An 11,113-nucleotide genomic window follows, 5' to 3' on the forward strand; every position below is an offset into this window, starting at 1 on the left:
GTTTTTCCCAACCTGCAAAATAAGATTTCATTTGAAGGACAGGCTCTTAATGAACATCATGGTTATTTAAACTGACCAATTAGACATAAAAATAATTTTATTATTTCACTATATATATTTTATATGTATTCTCAGCAATGATAGAATATATGTAATAAATATATACATATAACATCTATTTTCTTCCACAGAGTTCTACCTAAAACCATCATTTTTCTCTATAATACTGCAATTACCATCTATGAGTCTGTGCGAAAGAGGATCATCACTACTTCAAGCATTAGAAAATAACATGAAACTGTTACTGTTGGGGCCGATCTGCCATATGGTGTAGCGCCAACGGCAGCGGGGAGGGAGAGGGATAACGATGGTGCAAGTATGTAGTTAGCATTTTTCCTCGGTTCTTCCTCATTGAAGCAGTGAAAGAATCACAGGTCATTGAGATTTAGTAGTTTTATTAAAAGTAAATTTTAGAAAGACAAAGTATGCCCCACGGAGGCACATGGTCCCAGCGTAGTAACCAACACAAAAGGGCCAAAATGGCTACAAAGTGTCAAAAGGCCAAGAAAGGCCACCAAAAAGAGAAAAAAATCCAGAGGGGCAAAAAGGGGCAAAAGGGAGAGAGCCCAGAAGGGCAAAAAGGACCCAGAAATGGGAATGTCTGCCTTATATTTGGGCTGTGATGGGTGGTTCCACTGGCATTGCTCGGTAATTGGCAAGTGAGGTCATTTTGATTGACACCTGATTGACACTAGGCAATAACTTTGTCTAGTGCGCATGTGCGTACCCAGAATTCAGTCTGTTATAATTAGATTCATGAACTTCCAGGCATAGTCATGATATTATAATGATGGCATAATGAGGCTGAAGTTATGGGGCAGTACTTTCTGTGCATGTGTTTGTAGGTGATTTAGGCCAGCAGCTTTTATGGCCTTTGTGGTCTAGGATTTGGGGTAATTTACAGCCCTTAAACGGAAGTATTTCTGGGAGGTCCTTAAGGAAGGTCTTCAAGGGAAGTTTCTATGACTGCAGAGCTGTGTCCCTATTCCTTTGTTCCCCTGTCGCTCATGTCCGACTAGTTAACTTAACAAAAAGATCAACCATTAGTAGGAAAAAAGATTTTAAAATAGGGGATGTTGGTTAATGTTCTCAGTAATATATTAAAAGAAAGAAAATCAAGGTGCCAATTTCATAAAAATATGATTTTTTTTTTAGTGGAATAGTATCTTCCTTGTTTCTTAAAACAAAAATCTTTTTTTCTTTTGAAGGAAATCTAAGTTTATATTGCACACCTGGCTTCCAAGGCTTTGAACAATTGCCTTGTATTTTCCAGGACTTGGATCAATCCCTCTTCTGGATATATATAAAAAGAGAGAGAGAGAGAGAGAGAGAGAGAGAGAGAAATAACTATAAAATGATTTAAATTAGTACCTTTGATAAGTACACCATTGACTTAAGTGTGGATTCTAAGAACTCATCTAAACATAAATTTCAGATTCCATATGAAAAGCGGTGTTTTTCCTAAGTGAAAAATGATGGACATTTCTCCATCATCGGGATGGAAATTCTAGAATTTGGGATAGATTGTAAACCTTAATAGGATCTTTTCATCCTCTCTAATGACTAATGGACCTTCGAGCTAAACAGTAAACTGGCAAAGATTGGGGCCATTACAAACCCACCATGAAATATCTAACAAAAGGAATGCTTTTAATAATGCTTTTAATAAGCTCTATTATCTCTAATGTGCTACCTTTGAGTACTCTTAAGTTGAATGTACATCTTACAGAAGGTCATGAAAGTTCAATTCTTATCTTCAAGTGGGATTTTTTTTTCCAATTTAGTACCAAAGGAAGAATTTTTTGTTATGTGATAGGAGCAATGTACAAAATTTTACATACTTTTAAAATTCCATATTACCTATAAATCACTGTGAGACCATACCAAGAGAAACAGCTTTCCATTCTATAGAGACTTGAAGTTATGCTGCAAAGGACTGGTTTTTGAGCTGGATTGTAATATGAATGGAATTTCGACAGTGAAACTCAAAGTTAGAGAATGGTTTGCCTTAGAAATCAGTCTTAAAATAATTTCTGAGGCTCCATGAAACCAGCAAAAATAAAGAATAATATGTTTTGATATATAAAATAACCTTATTGTAGTTTGCTAAGAACTGCAGCATCTTCAAGACACAAGTACTTTAAGCGGTTCTGAGTGCCCACTCTTGGGAAAAACTGTGGCTTTTCTACCACTTCTCCTTTAAATGAAATGAGTAATTTTTTTTTAACGTTTTGGTTTTTTTTTAAGAGTTCACATTTCAGTTCTAAGCATCTGTCTTGTTAAAATTGAACTGCCTATGAAAGAAAAATATTGGTATTTCAAGAAAAGAAATGGTATTATCTTCTCATCACTTAGATTTTGACAGGGCTATCTATGCAGTCCCTTGAAAAGCTCCCTCTTCCTCTTACCCACTCTGGGGCAAATGTTTAGGTTATGATTCATCAAACCACAGTTAGACATCTTGAACCTGAGTAACTCCTGCAAAACAAGTTTGTTCACAAAATGGATTCTTCATTAATCTTCCCAGAAAGACTCTTTCATCGCAGTGACATTGACTATACAATAGACTCTTCAGTGCAGTACTTGTTTTCACAAAACCCCATCTATAGAGTTTTTAAAAATATCTCACAGTGATATTAAACTTAGCACACTCGAGCTACATAGAAATGTAACTTAGATGTTTCAGTTTAAAGGAAGTTTAGGAGTAGGAGACACGGCATTTTAAGGAGTCCATGAAACGGTTCTTCTGATCTGCATTTCATTTCCATATTGCAAATATCAAATGCTATAAAGAATATTTGCCTAACCCATCATTTGTAATCCCAGTGAATTTTTGTGTGCTCCCTCTTCACTCAACTAAGCCTTTATTCTCTTTACACTTAGAGTACTTTAAGCAAATTTACCTGTGTCCACAGCAAATATACCTCAGCTCCAGGCAGCTGACTTCATGTTCACCCAAATGGAAATTAAACTGAAATGTGCATATTGCAAGCACCTGCCACAGCCTCTTAAAAATGCAAAACCTTAACCAGGCAACAGGATCTAGTTTCAAATACAAAGAGGAGCTGCTGATGAAGCCTAAAGATCTTTAATTCTCTGGATTGCCCACTGCAAATCCATTAGCCGAATTTAAATTTCTTGGGGTTCTTCTGAACCTAGATATTACATGTGGAATTTAGATTGTTCCTTTTTCACATTTTGCTTATTTTTAGTCTCTCCAAAAGACTCCTGGTTATGTAGCAGATTTAGGGAAAATGTTAGAATTTGCATGTTTGGCTTTGAGCTTAAAGATGATCTTGGTTATAAAAAGTGTGCAGCTTTCCCTCCTTTTTCTATCTTATATTTTGATGCTTATTTTATGACAGTTTCATGACCTTCCATATTTGTATGAACATATAAAAAATATAAAAATCTAAAAAATTAACAGAATGATTTTTATATATTAACTAGCTACATAGCAGTCACAATTATGACACTGGAAGACACTTAAAATCATTCAGTTATTAAAATTGGTCTTAAAACTCATGCTACCATTATGCATATAGAAAAAATGTGGCGTGTTGCAAAACTCAAGTATCTCTTGCTTTAAACTATAGTTGCATATGTTTTGCAATAGGAAAGTGAAATAGGTTGGTTGCATTATGACCTTGTCAAAATCAGAGAAAACTATATACTCTAGAGAAAATATTTTTTAAAATTCTTCATAATAATAAATACTTCAGGATATCAAGAAACAAAGATCAGTCAAAGGGTTATTCTACTGACTACCTATTCTTTATCTAAAATAGTGCAAATCAAATTTGTCTTTACAATCCATTGGTGAGATCAATTTCTTTTTTAACTGCAAGCAGTTCCGGGCCTGCACGCCAAGGGATTTGTTAATGATCTTTAGCTATAGTTCTATAGGCATGACAGGGCGACCACTTCATGGGGAAGGCATTTGGACCCATCCATTGTCTCCCCAAAGACTATATGAACATCTAGTTCCAATTCTTACATCACAGCAGGAGGGTCGATGGAGAGGAGTAAGTAGGAAGCAAAAAGGAATACCTTTTGGACAAAGAGGTTTTTCACACAAATCTATCATATGTTACATCTTCTTCCCATTATAATATATGTATATTTTATCTCTGAAAACTTGGTCCACCGATTTAGTGTAGATTATGAAAACCAACAGCCAACACTCACAATTTGCTAATTTATTTAAATCTCTGTAAGGGAAAATATAATAATTATATAAGGAGTGTTGATTGGGTTTTAAGTCTGGACAGGAGCATTTAACCAAGGGTATCCTTAGTTGAATAATAAATCTGTAATAGTTTGCTGGGGCTGCCATGACAAAATACTACAGTTTGGGTGGCTTAACCAATATAAATTTAATTTCTCACAGTTCTGGAGGCTACAAGTCCCGGATCAAGGTGTCGGCAAGGTTGGTTTCTTCTAAGGGCTGTGATGGAAAGATATGTTCCAGGCTGGTTTCCTTGGCTTGTAGATAGCCATCTTCTCCCTGTGTCTTCCTTTTGAACATAAGTGAGGTTTATTGCCAGAGCTTTTCTGTTGCTGCCCCTCAGAATTACTATATGTACCCCGCCCAAGGACTAAGTGTTCTCGTTCCTTCCACCAAATCTTTAACTGGAAAAGAAGGATATGAGGAGACCCTCAGTGGATGGGACATTTCTCGTTCCTAAGGGTAGCAACTTTTTCCTGTACTGATGGGTATATCAAGATATTCATTGTTTCTTTAAACAATATTTCCCTCACTCCTATAAATTGCAACTTTTCTTTTTGTTGGCCATTTGGATTTGTTTCTCTGAATCTTCATATTTTTTCACCCATTTTTGTCGTTCTTGTTGTTAAGTTTATTTGCTTTTTCTCCCCTCAATGATTTATAAAAACTCCTGGTATAATGTAGATATCAGTCCTTTGTTAATGCATGAAAATAAATTTTGAACTTTTAGTGAGAACCTGTGAGTTTTGTTTATCTTTTGCCCGTGTAGATTTTTATTTGTGTATATTGAAAACATCTCTCTTTTAATTATATTAGGTTTTCATCCATGGATAGGAGTCTCTCAACCTAAAGATTATATATCTTATTTCCAAGACATCTTGAAAAGTTTTTCTTGTTTTATATATTAACTTCCATTTAAATCTTAGATCCTTCTGGACATATATTTTTCATATGTTGTGAAATAGAAATCCAGTTTTTCTAATTGTTCCCATTTAAAAAAAATTTTAAATTACTTTTCAAGTTATTGAGTTCAAGTAGAAGTTGAAAATAATATCATTACTAAATTTAAGGCTGTGAACTTTTTATTCAAGCCTTAACCCTTTTGTTCATGTCCATAAACCCTTGGGGGTTAAAAATGCTAATGTGAAGACTTGTTGTATTTTAAAATACTCACGTGACCTTTTTTTGGTCTTGATTATATAATGCTTTTTGAATTAGTCCATTAATCTCAGGAATCATATAGCCAAGTGGGCTTTTTAATTTTTATTAACAGAATTTTTTAAAGCAGTTCAAAGTTTACAGGAAAATTGAGTAGAAAAGTGCCTCAGTTTCCTCTATTATTAATATCTTGCATTGGTGTGATACATCTGTTATAACTGGTGAACCAATATTGACACATTACTATTAATTAATGCCGTAGCTTATATTAGGGCTCACTCTTCATTTTGCTGAATGCATAATGTTGTATATATATCATTATAGTATCATACAGAATAGTTTCCCTGCCCTAAAAATCCCACTTATTTATTCCCTCTCCCTTCCCCCAATCCCCGGGTAATCATTGATCTTTTTACTCTCTCTGGAGTTTGCCTCTTCCAGAATGTCACATAGTTGAAATCATAACAGTGTATAGCCCTTTTGTACTGTTTTATTTCACTTAGCAATACACATTTAAGTTTCCTCCTTGTCTTTTTCTGGTTTGTAAACACATTTCACTACATTATTGAATAAAATTCTACTGTACAAATATATAACGGTTTCTTTATCCATTCACCTCTTGAAGGACTTCTCAGGTGCTTCCGACTTTGGCAATTGTAAATACAGCAGCTGTAATTATTTGTGTGCAAATTTTTGTGGGGACATAAGTTTGCCAACTCATTTGAGTAACCACCTAAGAGTGCAATCCCTGGATTGTATCATAAGACTCTGTTTAATTTTGTAAGAAATTGCCAGGCTATCTTTTAAGAGCTATGCCATTTTGTATTCTTATCATCAGGAAATGAGTGTTCCTGTCAGGTGAGCTTTTAAATAAATAATACCTATTACTCAAACAAATACTGTCATATAATGAGTTTATATATTTTTTCTTTTCTCATCAAAAAGTTCTGCTACAGGTGGTTTGACATAGAGGGATAAGTCTCTGTGATAGCACAAATTAGAAAGGATTATAGAAGAATTTGTATGTAAAGTGTATAGTAGTTAAAATGGCATTAGGAAACCTGAAATTTCACAACTTTGGATTTAAATAGCTCCTTTGCTCTCCTTGAACCTAGAAAGCAGACTGTGACCTCTTAATCTTAACACACATCTTAATTTCTCTAAAACTTCTTGGAAATTTATTGGAATAAAATTAGTTGCAACAGCCAATGTGATAGTATCATTCTCTTTTATTAGAATAATATAAAGGAATAGTGATACCATATTCGAGGATAAAAAAGAATTGTGAAACATAAAATTACTAATCCTAGCATAATCCTATGGGGTAGGAGTGTAAGAAATAACTCATCAAAACATTCATTGACTTCCTAAGTCACACAGGAATAGATACTAAGCCATCATTGAATCTGAGTTTCTGTCATCTAAGATTACTCACTCTCAAGAGAAAATGTAGAGAGGTAGAGAGATAAGATCTTAGTTCAAGTATGTTAGCTGTTTTTGTTCGGTAGCTACTGGAATTACAACACTAGGATGGAAGAAATATAACATTACTTTAAGTTACAAATCAAATTAACATTTACCTCAAAACTCATACCCTGAGAAGAGGAATGAGTTTTAATACGAGTGAGTTTTCAGCACTTTTCCTCTTATGCTTGGGTTTATGCCAGACTACAAGATTTCAGAAAATCTAGTGAAATAGAAAGGGCACCACCTTGCTCTTAATTCCAATAATCTCAGTGGTGGTGACCAGCTCAGTAGCAGGGACCTGCCTTAAGGACCCTAGAGCATAGCAGTTGGTGCTGACTTCTCTTCTGTCCCATGAGGTCAGTCCCTTCTGTGACCATGCTAACATAGAGGCATTTGAACAGATTCAAGTATACCATATGCTCTAGAGAACCCAAACCACTTATTTTCCTCCCAGGACCTAGACTTGTAATTGCTTCTTTAAATCTGGCCAATTTTTTTGCATGCTGTGTGTGTGTAAATAAATTTATTTAATATTAAAAAATTTAAAATTGATAAGTTTTGCATGTTGTTGAAGATTGTACAAAGAATCTAGGTTATATAAATAACTCATAAAAATCAGTAAGGCAGATGACCCATTAGAAAAATGAGCCAAAAACTTGAACTGGCAATCTAAGAAAGAAAGAAATCCAATGTCTGATACATATGTAAAAAGGTACTCAACTTCATTAGCCACCGAAGAAAGGAAAATTAAGACTCCACAGAAATACTACTTCACAACACCAGAACTGCTAAAATAAAAAAGGCAGTGCCAAATATCGAGAAGGATAAGGAATAAATGGATTTCTCACTGCTGATTTGGAGTGTAACTTGGTAACTCTTTGAAAAACTGTGTGGAAGTACTGACTAAAGTTGATTGTATGCATATCCCACGAAACTAGCAAAAGAACCAGAATATATGTATAAGAATGTTTATAGCAGCATAGTTTGTAATAGCCAGAAATTAAATACATTTCAATATTTGATTAGAGAAAAATTGATTTACAAATTGTGATATAGTTATACAATAGAATACAATAGAGCAATGAGAATAACAAAAGGACAATAATATACACAATAAAAATGTACACAAAAATATGAGTGAATCTCATAAATATGACACTGAATGAAAAGGCCAGACACAATGTCTTATTCCTTTATCACATATACTATTAAAAATTTTGAAAATATAGAAAGTAACAAAGAAGGACATAATAAACACCTTTGTATCTAACATTCAAGTGTAACAAATATTACTTATTTCAGAGAGCTTTTTCAAAAAGATGTCAAAAGAAGTAGATTTGAAAAAGCCATACTTTATGCCATTCACTTTTCTTCTTCCTCAGGGTTAACCTTTATCCAGAGTTAGTAAGTATCTTTCTCAATCATGCTGTTATAATACTGTTTCATATGTAAACATTTAAAAATTATGTACTATTGTTTTGATGTTTAAAAGTTTTTCTTAAGTGGTATCATACTTGTCCTTTGTCATTGCTTTTTTTTGGTCAATGTTATGTTTTTAGCATGTATTCATGTTTATATACCTAGTTCATTCACATTATATCACTTTTTATCCATTCCTTTATTGATGGCTAGTTAGGTTGTTTCAATTTTTTTATTGTATAAGCAATAATACAAACATATGTATACATGACTCCTTATAATACAATAGCAATCTCTAGACTTACAATTAGGAAGGCACAATATTTTCTACCTTCCTCGAGTACATCTACTTTGATGGTCATCTTCAGTCTTTTTCAGTCTTTTTAAAGCAACATCCAATAGGGATACATTTATATCTTTACATCATGTACTCATACACACATGCATAAGTGTAATACTGTAAATCAAGGTTTCACAAATAATACTTACCTAATAATATGTGAAACACTCTGATAATTGTCGTTATTCCATTTTATTCTATTCCTGTCTATTTTATTTATTTATTTTTAATAATGGTCAGAACATAGCAAATTGACTCCATAATTTACTAATGTTTTTAACCTAAAGGTTGAAACACATTGCTATGGATGTGTCTGGACCTTTGAAACCAAAAAAAATGTCTTACTGGGGCCTGACCTAATAGGAAAATTCTAGTTTCCTTCCAAAGTCCGTGAGGATAAAAAGAGTCCAGTCTCGGAGAATTCAAATCATAGTTTATTCCTTTAATGGACAAGGTGATAACTTTCATTTTTTCTTGTTGAATTCATATCAAGGAAGCAAGATAATTTATCATAATGCTAATCTGTCACATTCTCAATCAATCACCTCCCAATGTTGATGTTTTGAGGCAATGAAGTTACATGCAGATGATTCCTTCAACTTGTTACATACAGATGATTTTATCTATTTTTCCTTAAGTGAAGTCCAACGATGATGCATTCCTTTGTTATCCATTTGACCATATCATTATAACTTCATTAATATGACAAAAAAAACAAAAACAAAAACAAAAACAAAATCTCTATTTCATGTGATGTTGGGAATAACTGAGTAATAATAATAATGATAATAATAATAATTCCCAGTAATTCAGTGTGTATGTGTGCATGCATGTATGTGAGATAATTATTTGATATATCTAGAGGTAAACAGAAAACAATTTAGAATACTATTTCTTAAAGTGCTTTAACCTGAGAACATATTAGAAATACAAACTAAAACGATTTTATTGTCTGTGGATAGCAGGTATGAAGAAGTTGTGGAGAGATTTTGGGATTTCAATGAAATATTGGTTTTGATGATTCTGAATATATCTCTTCTTCCTCCATATGAAAAGTAATGCTTAAATAAAGCCTAACATAAAAGAATGGGAGAAACACCTTACTAAAATCAGATATTTTGCTAGAGTCTTATGCAAATACTTTTGCCTGTTAAGATAAACAATGTTTGCAAGACTCCATATGTCATCTTATTATTTTGTTTTCACTGTTAGGTCTACATTAAAGGAGTAGAAGTAAATATGCTATGAAAAATGCAACATGTAGTGGTTGCTTTTAACTATCTTTTTTTCTTTCCCTCTCTTCCTTTACTTTCTGTGTTCTCTTAGCAAAGTAAATGGAGCTTATGAGTCATCATCTTCTAGAAACAGCAAGAGTGGTGAGTCATTTCTCCAGTACGTGGCATTTCAAGTACATAAAGCATTTAACCCGCAATTATCCCTTAGCTGTTAATGAAAACATATGTTTTCTTTTATTTCCATAAATCTACTTGGCATTATTATTTTGTGTGGGGAAAAAAGTTTCCAACAGATTATTCACAGCAATATTCATACATGATTAATGACTTCTTTTCTTTTTATATTTGGGAGTTTCACTTGCCTTTAGAGTTACAACTAGAAGTTAATTTTGGAAAAAAATGTTCTAACTTTTTTCTTAATTCTTCCACAAGTACCATTTTTATTGCCACTATTATAGGTTTGCCAATGCATTACAAATTTAAATATACACATCAGTTCCTCTGGGTTCGTGTTACTGGTGACTGCAAAAAAAACAAGACAAAATGAGACTATATGTTTCTTTGAGGTAGTTATATTTTACAAGAGATATTTGGGCTTATTTCACAAGATTGTCACTGTGCAGAGATGCTCTATTCCATTACCAAAGTTAGAAATACAAATACAAAAAGAAAAGCAAATTTTGTGTAATTATCTTTTCCCTTCTCACCTGACAAAATAAAACATGGTATTAGAAAGCTGGTCTACATCTGTCGAGATTGATTTGCAATAATGTCAATCAATTAATTAACAGCTAATTGATTAATTCAACATATACTTATGGTAGGTGCCAAAAATATAGATTGGCATTTTCTCTAATATTTAAATTGAAAATCATTCTACTTTAGAATATGTCGATTTCATTAAAATTAGCATTAAGAATTTAGAATGTTATAAAACTGACAATCTTAGGAAAGTATCTTCATTGGTTTTTCTAAACCTGACATATATATAAATACTTGAGATATCTATGAGAAAAAGAAGATAAAGAACAAACCACTAAAATGTAGCATAGACTGAACCATAATGCTGTGAGAGAAGTCATATTTGTGCATAGTTTAATAGAAACATTATATAATTTTGTAAGTTTTCATGAAGAATAAAAATGAATCACCATTGAGCCTACCAGAACAAATTTCCTTTCTTTGTATCAGGTAGGAAATTTATTA

This window comes from Pteropus alecto, unplaced genomic scaffold (genome assembly GCF_000325575.1).
Source record: "Pteropus alecto unplaced genomic scaffold, ASM32557v1 scaffold95, whole genome shotgun sequence".
Lineage (NCBI taxonomy): Eukaryota > Metazoa > Chordata > Mammalia > Chiroptera > Pteropodidae > Pteropus > Pteropus alecto.